The sequence below is a fragment of the Acinonyx jubatus genome, chromosome B2 (genome assembly GCF_027475565.1).
Source record: "Acinonyx jubatus isolate Ajub_Pintada_27869175 chromosome B2, VMU_Ajub_asm_v1.0, whole genome shotgun sequence".
In the NCBI taxonomy this organism is placed as follows: Eukaryota; Metazoa; Chordata; class Mammalia; order Carnivora; family Felidae; genus Acinonyx; species Acinonyx jubatus.
The window spans coordinates 61,431,642-61,446,349 of record NC_069385.1 but is presented as its reverse complement, the minus strand read 5'-3'; positions in this window follow the sequence as shown (position 1 = coordinate 61,446,349).

Below are 14,708 nucleotides of genomic sequence, written 5' to 3'. Positions count from 1 at the left end.
TGACGCTAATATATCTTTAAACAATTTCTTGCCACCAAAATAGAGAAAAATGGGTTGGCAGACATTTTTCTTTATTGAACTTCTACTTGCTTGGATGACTGTATCTGTGCACTAAAGGGAGGTTTTCAGGGACAAACATCAGGCCTCTGTCTTCGGATCCATGTCCTCAGTAGTTCTATCAACACCATGGATGAGGTAGTCAGAGATGATCTTAAACTGGCATAACAAAATAAGAATCCAAAAAAAAAAAAAAAAAAAAAGCACGACAGAAAAAAGAATCCCTTAGCATCAACCGCACTTGGAGGATGGGAGTTGAGTGTGTGGTTTGGTAGTAGCATGCATTAAAAAAAAGGCATTTTAATGAAATCAGTGTGTTTTGAATCTACAGAGTGCTATAGCGGGGGAGAAAAGGGAAAGTAGCAGAAGACTGCATTAATGCAGATAAGAATACACTTACTTTGAGGAAGTGGGAAGAGAGGGCAGCACCACATGCTGCCGTGGCCAGTCCCCACTTGGGGAAGCTATCTCATGCTGGTTTGCACATTTTCAGAAGGGTGTGAGCCCCTCCCTCCTTTTCAGATTTCAGAAGCTTCCATGTCCTCACTCAGTGTATTTGGGTGCATAATTCAGTGCCCTTAATGGGAAAACCCAAGGGAAATCACAGATAGACTTGAGAATTTTGTCATTCCTTTCAAAGTCCAAGGGGATCATTTTATTGGTTAAACTGGATACAAACTGGATTGTCTTGCATCTTTTTATTTCTGCTACTCTCGGGGATCAGGAGGATCATTAATAGCAAATTCCCTCTTCTACATGTTTATGTATGTTTGTTTAAATAGTAGGATGGTAACATTGTTTCAATGGGGCATAGGGACAGAGGAGGAAAGGAAGATGATGATTAAGGCTTTCATTGTACATCTTTGCTTTCACTACTTACAATGAGCATGTATATTCTTTCGGAAAAAAAGAAAAGATCGATGAATTTATTTTTTTATTTTTGTAAACAATCATAAAGTTATAAAAAGTTAGAAATATATTTTATATATTTTAAATCCCCGAACCATTTGAAAATAAATTGCCAAACTGATGACCCATCATTCCTGAGTATTTTAGTGTGTGTTTCCTATAAACAAGGACAATTCCCCGCATGACCACAATACAACCATTAAAATCAGAAAATTAACATCGATAGGTTGCTACATTGAATGCTTATACCCCATTCAGATTTTACCAATTGTCCCAATAATGTTTTTCATAGCAAAAGATTTAGCTCAGAATCACATGTTGCATTTAACATCATTTATCTTTAGTCTCCTCAGTTTGTGACAGTGCCTCAGTCTTTCCTTTCATGACCTGAAACTTTTAAGGATGACAGGACAGTTATTTTGCAGAATGTTCCCATATTTGGATTTGTCTGATATTTCCTCATGATTAGATTCAGGCAGTGCACCTTTGGCAGGAATATCAAAGATGTGACACTGTTCTCACTGCATGTTATTGGGTGATACAATTTTGATTGTCCCATCACTGGTGGTATTCCCTTTGTTCACTTGATTAAAATGGTATTTGCCAGGCTTACCCATTATAAAGGTACTCTCTCCCCCTCTGTGATTAATATATTTTTATGGAGGTCCTTTGAAACAATGTAAATGTTTCAGTCTTTTTCAGACTTTCAATTTATTCATTCATTTATTTATATATGTAGGAATTTGCGATGTGTTATTATTGAAAGGACTAAAATCCTGTACTCTATCATAATTAAATGTTCCAATTATCCCAGATTTGACTGGTGAGAACCTCTTCAAGCCAGTTTCTCTAGTCTTTTGACATGTTCCCATCATTCTTTGAGTACTTCCATACTTTCTGACACAAAGATATTTCAGGTTTATCTCGTACTTCCATTGTCTCAGTCCTGGAACTGGTCATTCTTCAATGGATCTTTGGTCCCTTTTATTTATTTCTTAAAAAATTTTTTTTCTTAATGTTTATTTATTTTTGAGAGAGAAAGAGAGACAGAGTGTGAGTGGGGAAGGGGAAGACAGAGAGGGAGACACAGAATCTGAAGCACGCTCCAGTCTCTTAGCTGTCCACATAGAGTCCAACATGAGGCTCGAACTCAGGGACCGTGAGATCATGACCTGAGCTGAAGTCGAACGCTTACTGACTGAGCCACCCAGGTGCCCCAGGATCTGTGGTTCCTTTTAGTGGGAAATGGTAGTTAGAAACCAATATGTAAACAATAAGTTTGTTGGCACTGAGGTGTTGCTGCTCCCAGTAGAAAGAGCTAGAGAATATGTGTCTGTGTGTACGTGTGTGTGTGCATGTAGACACTTACATATACACATAAAAGTCTTATATTAATTTTTATTTTGTATAATTATGTGTTTTGACAACCATCGTTCATACAAATACATCCAATTCAATCTCACATTATAGAGTTCATACCAGCTTTGTCCTAATTCGTGTCTGTTAACTCTTATCTCTGACAGTGAGGAACCCAGCTTACTTTATTCTAATTACATTTATTTATTTGATCAACTGCCCTGTATGTAACCAATTTTCTATCTCTGCCATGCCTGGACATTATCTGCACTCTGCTTGGGATCTAACTCCAAACACCAAATCACATGTGGTGGTTTTTCTTACCTGGAGCTGGCTCTGACATCAGCCTGGAGCCAGGCTCTCCTTTGCGAGGATGCTCTTCCCTCTTCTTTGCTTGGGTTCTAACTCCCGATGCTGGCTACCCCGACTGCCTCCCCGCCCCCCACCATGATATCTACCTTGCTCTGCCCTTGCTTAAAGATTCACTATTACCACTAGCTTAAAAGTCCTTTACTCTTTAAAGCTTCCACTCACTCTATTTTCTCAATATTAGATATGAACAGGTGAACATTACAGATGGCAGCCACTAATGTCAGTAGATGGGTCAAGATAGTTCCCACCTTGGGAAATATGAGAAGTTATTCCTTACGTGTTTCACTTTATAGAGGAAACAGAGATTGAAAGGAGATGTAGCAGATAGTGAACAGAAACAGGGCAGGTAAATGCTGGGCTGGATTCAGGCAGGCCTATATGTGAAAAGGCAGGTGGGCAGGGATGGGTATGTATAGATTCCAGCTGGGTAGAAGAGTCTAAGAAATATGTAGATGGATTTTTGGAGGTAGAGGAATTGTGTAGAAGAATTTTTCAAAGAGTCAGAATGGTGAGTAGAGGGGAAAAGGTGGTCAGTATAGCTCTTCTTGCTTCAGGAGTGAATTGTGTGACAGACTCCTTTGCAAATGGTTCATCGTAGTTGACAGTGTAGGGCTTCTGCTCGACCACTTACTTTTGAAGCGACAAGTCTTTGAATAAGCTCTAACCAAGGTCAGGAACAGTTTCTGCCCCTGTTGGGATTTCTTCAGTGTGCTGGCATTCTCTGACAATATTTGAAATGTGCAATGGTGCAGAAAGGGATTGGGGCTGGAGACTCTGGCCTCACAAGTGACTGGACTGGAGCCCACGATCCAAAAGCGCCATTTCTTTGGGGATTCAAGTTTTAGAGCAGTGTTTTTCAGGGACTATCTGTATTAGGATAACCTTAGATATTTCTTAAAAATGGGGACTATCTTCCATCACAGACCTGTGATTAAGAATCTCAAGGGTCTGGGGCTCCTGGGTAGCTCAGTCAGTTGAACGTTGGACTTTGACTCAGGCCATGATCTTGTGGTTCACTAGTATGAACCCCGCATTGGGCTCTGTGCTGATAGCTCAGAGCCTGGAGTCTGCTTTGAATTCTGTACCTCCCTCTCTCTCTGCCTCTCTGCTGGTTGCACTCTGTCTCTCTCTCAAAAATAAATAAACATTAAAAAAAAAAGAATCTCAAGGGTGGAGGGGGTTCTGGAAATGTGAATTTTAGACAAATTTCTCAGGGATGTCATAAGCACTCTCATGTTTGAGACACTAAGAAAGGTAAACAGCACAGCAAACTCGCTTAGAATATTCTTTGTTTAAAATCTTGCCCCTTTACATAATATTTTTCTTGTGTTTTGGTAGTGTGTTTTTTATTTGCAAAGAGATCTATTTTTGATGATAGCAAGTTGTGCAACGAGGTAGTGTCCTGATCCCGGTACCAGATTTGACAGAGAACTTGTAAACGTTTGGCTGTTCGACTCACACCGCCATCTAGTGACAGTTCATTCAATTACAGCCAGTCTTGGCACAAATGGAACCTTGGGGTGTTTATGGCAAGGCAGTTCATCTCTGATTCAAATGAATCCATGTTTCAACTAGAGTTTGTTTAAAGTATCAAATCCTTTTCATTCACATTGACTAGTCTCACTGTGAGTGGACCATCGCATTATAGTAAAAGGTTTCGTGGTAGATATTTAGACTTTGTTGGCTTTTTACTCTTACATATTTTTTATCTGTCTGTTCGATTGCTCAGAACATCATGAATATGAACCCTAGGTACTTTCTAAAAATTTTTACCTTTCATGTGAGTAATGAGTTTTTATTGAGAAGTCAAATAAGTTCTATTAAGAAATTTTTAGATGCTTTTTATTAATTTAAGGGAGAAAAATAGGATATTAACAAAGTTTTGAGGGAGTACCTAGTAGATTTTAATAAAATTGGAAATATGAATTGATGTACATTTTACAGTAAGCTTAGAATAGCTTTTATAAAATTCACTATACTCTTGCAATATTAATATCACTTGTAAAAGCTTCTAATGTATGTTAGTGGTAAATTGAGTAAGGTATTGAAATATTACAGACCCACAAACAATATTATCTTATGGTTATATAGGTAAGAATAGCTATGGTTATTATTTAAGATGTATGAAAATATTCATGTATGGTTACCTAGTAATATTTATGCATACATACTTGTCTATCATTTTCATATAAAGTCTTTCTAGTGAAATCTCAAGTTATTTCATTACTCTTATGTAATGTACTCTTATTGCCTGTACAGACATTTACTAATGAAACTATTTTTAAATTTTGGATGATAAAATATGCAATCTTCTTCATAAAAGTTGGACCTAGTAGAGATTGTTTTAATGATGGTTTCTATTATTATGATCTGACCGTTATTAGTCTAATATTAGAAAAAAGTTTTGAGCAACAGAAAGGTAAGGATAAAGAGTTTCAACAAGGATAATGAGAGGAGTGATTTTTACTTCTTAATTTTCTTATAATATTTGAAATGCCAGCAATTTTTCAACTTTGTTTTTATTCTTTTTATTTTAAAAGTAACACCAACTCATGACTTTGTTTTATTCACTGCTATATCCTGGGACCCTAGAAAGTTACTTGTCACATTGTAGGTGCTTAATAAATATTGACTGAATGAATGAATGAATCAGAAATGTTCAAACAATATTGCGTAGAACTCTTCAATCTGCTAGGGAAAACTGCTGTTTTTAAGAAAATGTTTACTTATTTTGAGTGAGAGAGAGAAAGAGCACCAGCAGGGGAGGGGCAGAGAGAGAGGGAGTGAGAATCCCAAGCAGGCTCCGCACTGTCATTGTAGAGGGGCTCAATCCCACCAACTGTGAAATCATGACCTGAGCTGAAATCAAGTTGGAGGCTTAACCAACAGAGCCACCCAGGTGCCCCTAGAAAATCACTGTTAATAATATACTGCATATTCCTCTAAATTTTTAACACATACATTTCTTTGCATACTAATTTTTTTAATGTTTATTTATTTTTGAGAGAGAGAAAGAGAGAGAGACAGAGTGCAAGCGAAGGAGGGGCAGAGAGAGAGGGAGACACAGAATCTGAAGCAGGCTCCAGGCTCTGAGCTGTCAGCATAGAGCCTGGTAAGGGGCTGAAACCCATGGACCGTGAGATCATGACCTGAGCCAAAGTCGGACGTTTAATTGACGGAGCCACCCAGGCGCCCCTTCTTGCATACTAATTTTTGAAAGAGACTATTCTCCATATACTTCATGTAACTTTATCGTTCACTAAAAAATATATCTGTCCCAGTACATATATACCTGCCTTATTCTTTCTATTTGATATATAGTATTTTATTATACAAATAAATCATCACTTTAGTCAGCTTTCCATTGGAACATTTGGCTTGTTACTTGTGTTTTTCTTTGTTTGCAAATGTTGACTATGGTGCAACAAAATGTCTGTGTATCAGAATTCTGTGTATATATGTGTGTGTGCAGTTGTTCAGCTGGAGGATATAACTATTATTGTTAAACTTCCCTCTAAAATTATTTTACAATATGGGAATTCCTTTTCCTCAACATTTTTGCCAATAATGGGTAGAAATTTATCTTAACTGAAATAGAAATGAATGAAATTGTTAATCTGATGAGTGGCATTTCAACTGTGAATATTCCATGTTAAGAAAAAAATTTCTGATAGCAAGATGCTTAGCCTCCTGCACATGGTTTTATGAATTTATTGGCATTTCCATGGAGGACTGACTTTTAAATTTATATTGTAAAGTTCCACATTATCAAATAGTTTTTGATTGTTCGAGGTTTTAGTTAATGTAAACTTAAAACCTCCAAAATATAAAATAATAATTTGCAGGGTTCACATTGTTTCAAAGATTGCAATAATTAATTTTGCACATCACTTTTGCAGATGTTATTTTGTAAATGCCACTTATTGAATTCTTAAACCAACTATGTAGTTTCTTGAAGGAAAAATTGACACTTTATAAAAATAGATTAATTGCTAAGAAGAAAGTCATCAGTTCTGCTTTGCAGTCTTACTAAAGATCAGTAACATAAATAACATTTGTATTTATTATTCCTTTTGTCTGTTTTCTAAAGCGTTGGATAAATAATTGTAAGAAATTGTAGTACATTGTAAGAAAAAGGTACAGATAAAACCAGACATTCTTGGCATGCTTATTTCCTTGGTCTTGCAGTTTGGTGAGAAGGGTGCCTGGAACATTTGCATCTTGTATTGCGTAAGGAGACCAACGCAAAATGATTGCAGCTCATGTAAAAGACAGGGTGGCATGTTTTCAGTTTTAATGGGGACACTCAGAAAAGTTCCAATTCTTCCTGACATTTCTTATAGCCAAATAAACGTGGTCTAGGTTGGAGTGTCTATTATGAAAATAAGAAGAGAGCAAGTCAATTATATTTCAATGACTGAATAGCCAGGGGTCCTCATTAAAATGATCACAAAGATTGCAGTGTTGGTTTCTTCTGTGTGGCTGCTGATTAAGTTGTATAAGAATGACATGGCCTTTTGGGGAGCAAGCTAGAGTGTGCCTTAGTATGTGGAGGTAGAAATTGTTGACCCCTCCCAGAGTGAAATGTGTGCTACCTTGAGAAAGAAAAATATTTTTTCTCGTATTGAATGATGGATTTTGGAACTATGTATGTGAAATTTGTTAAGGTTATTGTATGAAAGTTTTAATTTGTGTTTTGCTGCAAGAAAAATGCCCTTTAATATAGTAATGATGAGCGGTATTTTTCTTTACATTGACTTCAGTTAGGTAGATCTAGTTTACTAGAGTAACATTTATAATGCAAATAAATTAATGTGTTGAAGGAATATTTAGTTTAAGAATCTACTACTATTCTCTTCTTTTAAAAATTTCTGCTTACCAGTTTTTTTGGGAGGGGAGAATATAAAATATTCTGTTCCTCCTTTTCCACGTGCATGCAGAGACAATAGCAACATGGCTTAGGAAGAGCAAACCCATTGCTTAAGATAACAGATCCATGTTTTACTTTTATATTTTTTAACAGTTAAGAATAACAGTCTCAGGTCCTAAGGCAGATCTCAATAGTTAAGATACCAACGTACTCGAAGTCCTCAAGTAAGAGTTGCATACATGTTAAGATACACGTAAGCCCCTCAGCCTTCATTTAGTTGAATTTCCAATGTTGTGTATTTTTTTTTTAATTTTTTTTCAACATTTATCTATTTTTGGGACAGAGAGAGACAGAGCATGAACGGGGGAGGGGCAGAGAGAGAGGGAGACACAGAATCGGAAACAGGCTCCAGGCTCTGAGCCATCAGCCCAGAGCCTGACGCGGGGCTCGAACTCCTGGACCGTGAGATCGTGACCTGGCTGAAGTCGGACGCTTAACCGACTGCGCCACCTAGGCGCCCCTGTTGTGTTTTTTTTTTTAATGAGAGAAGATATACATGACTCAAGTGATATACATGACTTATAACAAGACTCAAGCTCTTAGTATAGACTGAGTTTTTAGTTTTCTAATAGCAGTGAAATGAACAATGATTATGTTTTCTAATACTATCACTTTTCTCAACCAATGAATTGTGTGAATGGAATTTAAATGCTTACCTTTGATTTGCATAAGATCCTATAAAAGAAAGGTGTCAATATTATAAACATAAACAGTACTAAGAGTTAAAGTTACATCAACTTCAGCTAGTGTGTTTCAAATAAGTGGAAAAACTTTCTATCTAATAGTTACATTAGATAAATAGTTAGCTCTCTCTTTTTGCTAATTTCACTGGTCAACCCAATAAAAAATAGTAAAACCTATTTATTAATCTAGAAGTGGCAAAAAAAGAGGGCTATAGCTGAATTTTATTCTAATAGTATCATTTATCATTAAAATTACCTAAGATAAATGTTCAATATTTAACATTATATTATGAATGTCATTATTACTTATAATAATGGTGTTGGGGGAGTTGCAGACTTTAAGTGATGTATTTTGGATAGATTTTCCTAATGCTAGTCAATGGGAGCACAAGTAAGGACTCTTTTATGTTGTAATATTATAATTTCACTCCTACTAAATAACCACACTGTAAAGTTGACTGCACCATCAAGCACGTTTCAAAATAACAGAGAAAAATAAGGTTATCATGATGCCTTTTTTTTTTTTTTTTGGTGGCTATTCTGACGTGCAATTCACTGTGAGAGAAAGAACACAATGGGTTGCAGCCTGGATTAAAGGAACCCAATTATGTGTCTCTCAAACACACCACAGAATTTATCAGTGCACAGATTTTATAATACTATCATTCTGCCCTATAGTTTTCTTCAGATTTATGCCTTGACCACATGAAATTTTAAAATGTAGCCTTTCTTTTTTCAAAGGGAGTGAAGTATCTATGTAAAGTGTTAAAATAGGTTCCTTTTCACATCTACAGTGCTTCTGGTTTTAGAATACTAATGCTGTTTATTTTACTGATATATTGCATAGAATCAAGCAAATTGTTGCAGAACCACTCCTCAGGAAAGTGCTGGTTTAAGGATCACAAGAATGGATGCAAGGCCTGTATTTCCACAACCCCCCGCAATGTGTATTATACGTATACACATGGGACTGAATATAGCTGTATCTAAAGTAAGTCTAGCCTCCCCTGGCTGTGGCTCTCAAGCTGTGTCTCACTGCACGTTCATGTACCTCAAACCAAATTTTGATCAGCATGTGGAATGTATTGTTTACAAGTGAGTATATATAAGATGCTATCCTGTGATGTATACAGGAAGAAAAAATGAAATGAAACACGATATGGCACAGTGTGCAACTTGTTGTGAGTAAGGGCAAGAGGCATAATTTAGGGTCAGGCCAGTACACGCTCAGTGGGGCATGTGAGAACTTTGCCTCATGAACATATGAGAGAGGTAAGAGCGGTAGGTAGCTCCATCACAAAACAACAGCATATAATGTGAATGCATATTTAGAAACTACAGATCTTATGTTGCATTAGTGATGGTTTGTAATCACTGCTGTCTTGTTTACTGCTCTTTGAGTCATTTGATTCCTTCAAGCCTGCTGTTAGGGATTCTAATACTCAGAAGTGAGCTGTGGGCATCCAGAGTTTGAAGGGCTTTGCTCTGTGCTGCATTTCATTTTCAGGTATTAGAGACCATTTTGAGGGGAAGGGTTCTTTCATAATATGGTCAAGTAAGTCTTGGAAACAAATCGGTTAAACAAGTTTTTTAATTGCAGGGTTTCTTAACTTTTACAATATTCTAATATGTATTTTTATTCTGGCAAGGTATTCAGATTTTCTGAAATTTATTTAGCCTAGACTCCTTATTTTAGAGACATGTAATTTTTGGTAGATAGTTTGGGAAACCGGTTGCAAGTGACTGTGAAGTCTCTTTTCTCCCCCCCACCAACTTCATAAACAGAATTGGTGGTGTGGGAAGCCTTACCGTTCTCTGTGTACTTACGGTAGATCTCAACCCTGGCTGCACAATGGGAAGATTAAACTGTTTTTTGTTTGTTTGTTTGTGTGTTTTTTTATTGTGGTAAAAAAATACACACCAATTTTTTTTTTACCATCTTGACCATATTTAAGCGTATAGTTCAATGGTGTTAAATATATATATATATATATATATATACACACACACACACACACACACACACACACACACACACACACACTGTTGTGAAACAGATCTCCAGAATTTTTTCATTTTGCAGAACTGAAACATTAAACAGCTCCCTCTCTCCCCCATCCCTCAGCCCCTGGTATCTAGAAAGATTTTAAAACAAAAAAGATCCCAGGGCCCCCCAACCCTGAGATTCTGATTTAAGTGGTGTGGGCATAAATAGTTGAAAAGCTTGGCTGGTAATTGTATTGTGAAGCTAGATCTGAGAACCATAGGATACCATGGTTTTTGGGTCTTTATTTTATTTAATCCAATGCACACATGTTAAGAGTGGGGATTCTGTGGATAGAGTAATGAATACGACACAATCATTGCTGTGTAGGATACAGTCCACAGGGAGATGGCCAGGAAGGCCCCCAGTGGCAATCTGGTAAGGACCACCATGGAACAGTGAATAGGGACCCCACATAGCGGTAGGGAGGGCGTGACAGTCCGAAACAATTTCTCCCAGAGCTTATATTTAAATAACTTGATGCTGAATACAAGCAGTGCCTAGGGGAGGAATTTAATATACCAGGGCCACTGTACAGTGTTAGTTCTGAGATGAGAGAAGATTGTATTTGCAAATATGTATCTCAGTTCTAGACACTTAATGGCATTTTCCTACCCCTGATACTTATCTTAGATTTTCTGTAGGTGGCACTTTAGTGCTTGTTCAGATTTGAAAACCCTTCCTAAAATTTTTTTAGTGTTCTTAATGGATCATCTTACACGCATATGTTTAATTCCATGTTGAGAAATCAACCACGGATACTGTTATTAAGTTGAATGAAAACTTGTCCTTTAATACTGAATTTCTTGAGTTATGTTGGTGATGAAACTGGAAAACAAGGAAATAACCTGACTTAATATTTTACTTTCTAGTTTTCTTTTAATATCTTACTTTGCATTTTTAAAGGTAATCTATTTCTCTTCATATGTGAATGATTTAAGATTTGGAAATAAGTTATAGTATGTGAAGTTATATGGCAAATGTTCTCACTGTGAAATTAATTTATTCTATAAAAAGGCACCATAACTATCTCAAAATGATCTAATGCCAGCAATGAGCTTTCCATCCTGGGTATCTTCAGAATAATTGGCCTTTTAGTTGATTTGAGTACCTGACAGCTAAGTCAGTAATAATTACCTATGGCATGCTTTACTTCTGATTTTACATTAGAATACTCTGCTAATGAATGAATGTATGGTATCTTTAAACAATTATATTTGACTGTATTTGAATGCTTTGCTCTTCATTTAGATAATTCTCTACGGAAATATGTTCACACATCAATAACTATGGAAGAGACTTTTTAATTTAATTAAAAGAAAAGCAGCACACCCATGAGGCCTCTTTATGGTTAAACAATTGTGACTTAAAATTGTGTATTAATTTTGTCAATTTACCAGAATATCATTTCAACTTTATGACAAGCTTTCAGGTTTATTTAGGGACAGCCACAATCCATAATATTATACTCTTAATAACTTATGCTTTATGGTATTCTGCAGTACATAGGGAATTCTAACCACTGGGAATCTTTTTTTCATCTATGATAGAGGTTTTTGGTAGTAATGTTTTCTCAATAATCAGTAGATCCAAACTGAGCCTTGCAGTTCATTTTTGCTCAGTGGAAATGTCCAGTAAGGTAATCTATGGATGTATTATATTGGCTAAATCAGGATTGAGGTAAGTTTATTTGAAGAAAAAGAACATGCTGGGCCATTATTATTCTTAGTAATTCTGTTTTATTTTGCTCAAATATAATTGCATTTGAGTATTTAATAGTGCTTTAATGTTAATTTGTGACAAGTGATTTTTATGTTAAGTATATATTTAGAAAAAACTGGTAACTAGAAAGAAATTTTAAATCTTAGGAAATGTATTCCTTACTTGTTTGAAACCTTGTTCCTAACAGAGTAACTGTGATGGTAGATTAAAAAAAAAAGATAGCACTTCTTCAGAAATTTGGGTGTCACGGAGGAAGCAAGGAACATAAGGCGTTATTTGTTGGGGTAAAAGTCAAAGGAGAGTTCTATATAAATGGACACCACATCTGTTATATCTAGCTTTCCCTTATGAAAGGTCATTTTAAAATTTACGTATTGATCATAACAGAGTGCACACTATTCTAGAGTCGGAGGTTTGTTAAATAGGAAGTAAATGGCCATGTTGTTTTAAGGCATGTTGCTATGTATGCATAGATTTACATATTTATACAAATATTGTTTATAGCTATATCTTTATATTTATGTATGTGCATATGTTAATATGCACCTTATTATTTTTGTATATTACTAGGCTGTGCCTTATGACAACAAATTTTAAACATGTTCACCGTATCATCTTATTACAAATTGTTTTTGGAAATGTGTATAACTAGAAAAATTATGACATTAATTTTTTATACTTCGGTTGGATATTTAGAATGTGTAACAATGTTTTTTTTAAACATATATTTTATAATGTTTTATGAATCTTAGGCTCTTGGAATTGGCAGGAATTTCTAATCACCTAATGCAGTGGTTTTCAATTAGGGGTGATTTTTGTTTCCCAGAGGATGTTTGGTAATGTCTGGAGAGATTTTTGATGGTCCTATCTGAGGGGGTGTTACTGGCATCTAGTAGGCAGAGGCCAAATTTGCTGCTAAATAATCTACAATCCACAGGAGAGCCCCCACAACAATTATCCAGTGCAAAATGTCAATAGTAGCAAGGTTGAGAAACTCTGACCTAGTTCAGCTACCTGTCTTTGAAGTAGCTCATCGTTACTGTGAAATAAGTTTCAATATTTAGAAAATTAACAAATCATAGTTATAGAAAACACCAGTGGATGTTTATCTCATTCTTGTCCTTTCTTAATACAGAAATAAAATATTATGTATTTGTAAAGTAAGTTGCAAACGATTCCATATAAATATTCTTTTCCAGGTGACCTCTTTAGGAAGCCGAACACTTGTTCTAATGATGAAAATATCTCAAAACATTTCTAAAATGCCTTAAAACAATTTTAGGAAACACAAAAAAATCAAATATATCCTATGTAAATATTTAAAAATGGTATCTACTTGACAACCTTGGTTGTCAAATCTCTAAATCAGATTTTCTTTCAAAGACCGAGATCTGCCATTATTGAGGAGAGGAAAGAATGTTCTAAATTGTTGTCCCAAAATATTTTGTGTGATGGCAAATCATTGTAGTAAGTGTGTCTTTCACAGACAACTTTGTAATGATAACTGAATGTTGCTTAAGTTCTGAATATGATTTGTTTTAAAAAAGACTAATTCTGTCCTTTTTCGTATGGTCAAATGTTTTTTATACAAACACATACGGCTAGGTATATTTATGCTTATATTCTATTTTATGCTAACAAATTTAGTGTGGTTTTAAACCTATAATTCATAAGTATGTTATTTAAAAAAATTACAAACTGTGTATGAACCTAACATATGTATTGATTTTTGAAATAAAAGTTTAATTGTCAGGGTTTCAAAGAATCTCACAGTCTTATGATAGAACTTTTTTCACGGTGGTAATCTTACTTTTTTTTTATAATCTTTTGAGTTGCGTGTATTCTAGTCCTTAAATAGTATATTAAGAAATATATTCAAAAAAGTAATTTCTTATGGGATACTTGAGAAATATAGATGAAAGTAACAAATATTGGTTCTTAAATGAATATGACTTATGTCCTTATTCTTATTGGTAACATGAATAGTATGTTTCTTAAATATACAATTGTTTTAAAATTTTATTATTTTCTGAAATTATCAAGTAATGATTGTCTATGGTTGGTGTTTAAGTATACAAGGAAGGAAATAAAAAATTCTGAATCTAATACCTTATAAACCAGGATATAAATTTTTGAGTTGGGAATGAGTATAAGGAGTATTCAAATTCTCACATAATGGTCAATGTCTTTTGGTATCTGAATGCGACCAAAATTTCCACTTCTCATTAGTAAGCTCTAGCCTTGAATGACAGCTACTAACAATGTCTTAGAAGAAAAAGATTTCTACTATGGTATTGGTTGGGAATTGAATCATTTCAAATAACATACGATCAGTGTCTGAATATATTGTATGCATGCATGTTGGTCCTAAATACTAATGTTAGCATCTTAATATCATCCTCTTGGTTTTACACCTAAAATTGAAAATACAGTAAAATGATTTTAAGTTTGTTTAGTATGCAGTAATATGTGTCTAGGATTATCTAAATATATAGCGTTTAGATGGTAGCACATCTATTTATTATGAATTCTGAACAGAAATAAGTATGAAGAAGACATGAAATAAAAATTTATTTTTTTGTTTCCATAGAAATAAGTGCAATGAACATTTCATGAAGTTAGAATATGAATGTAT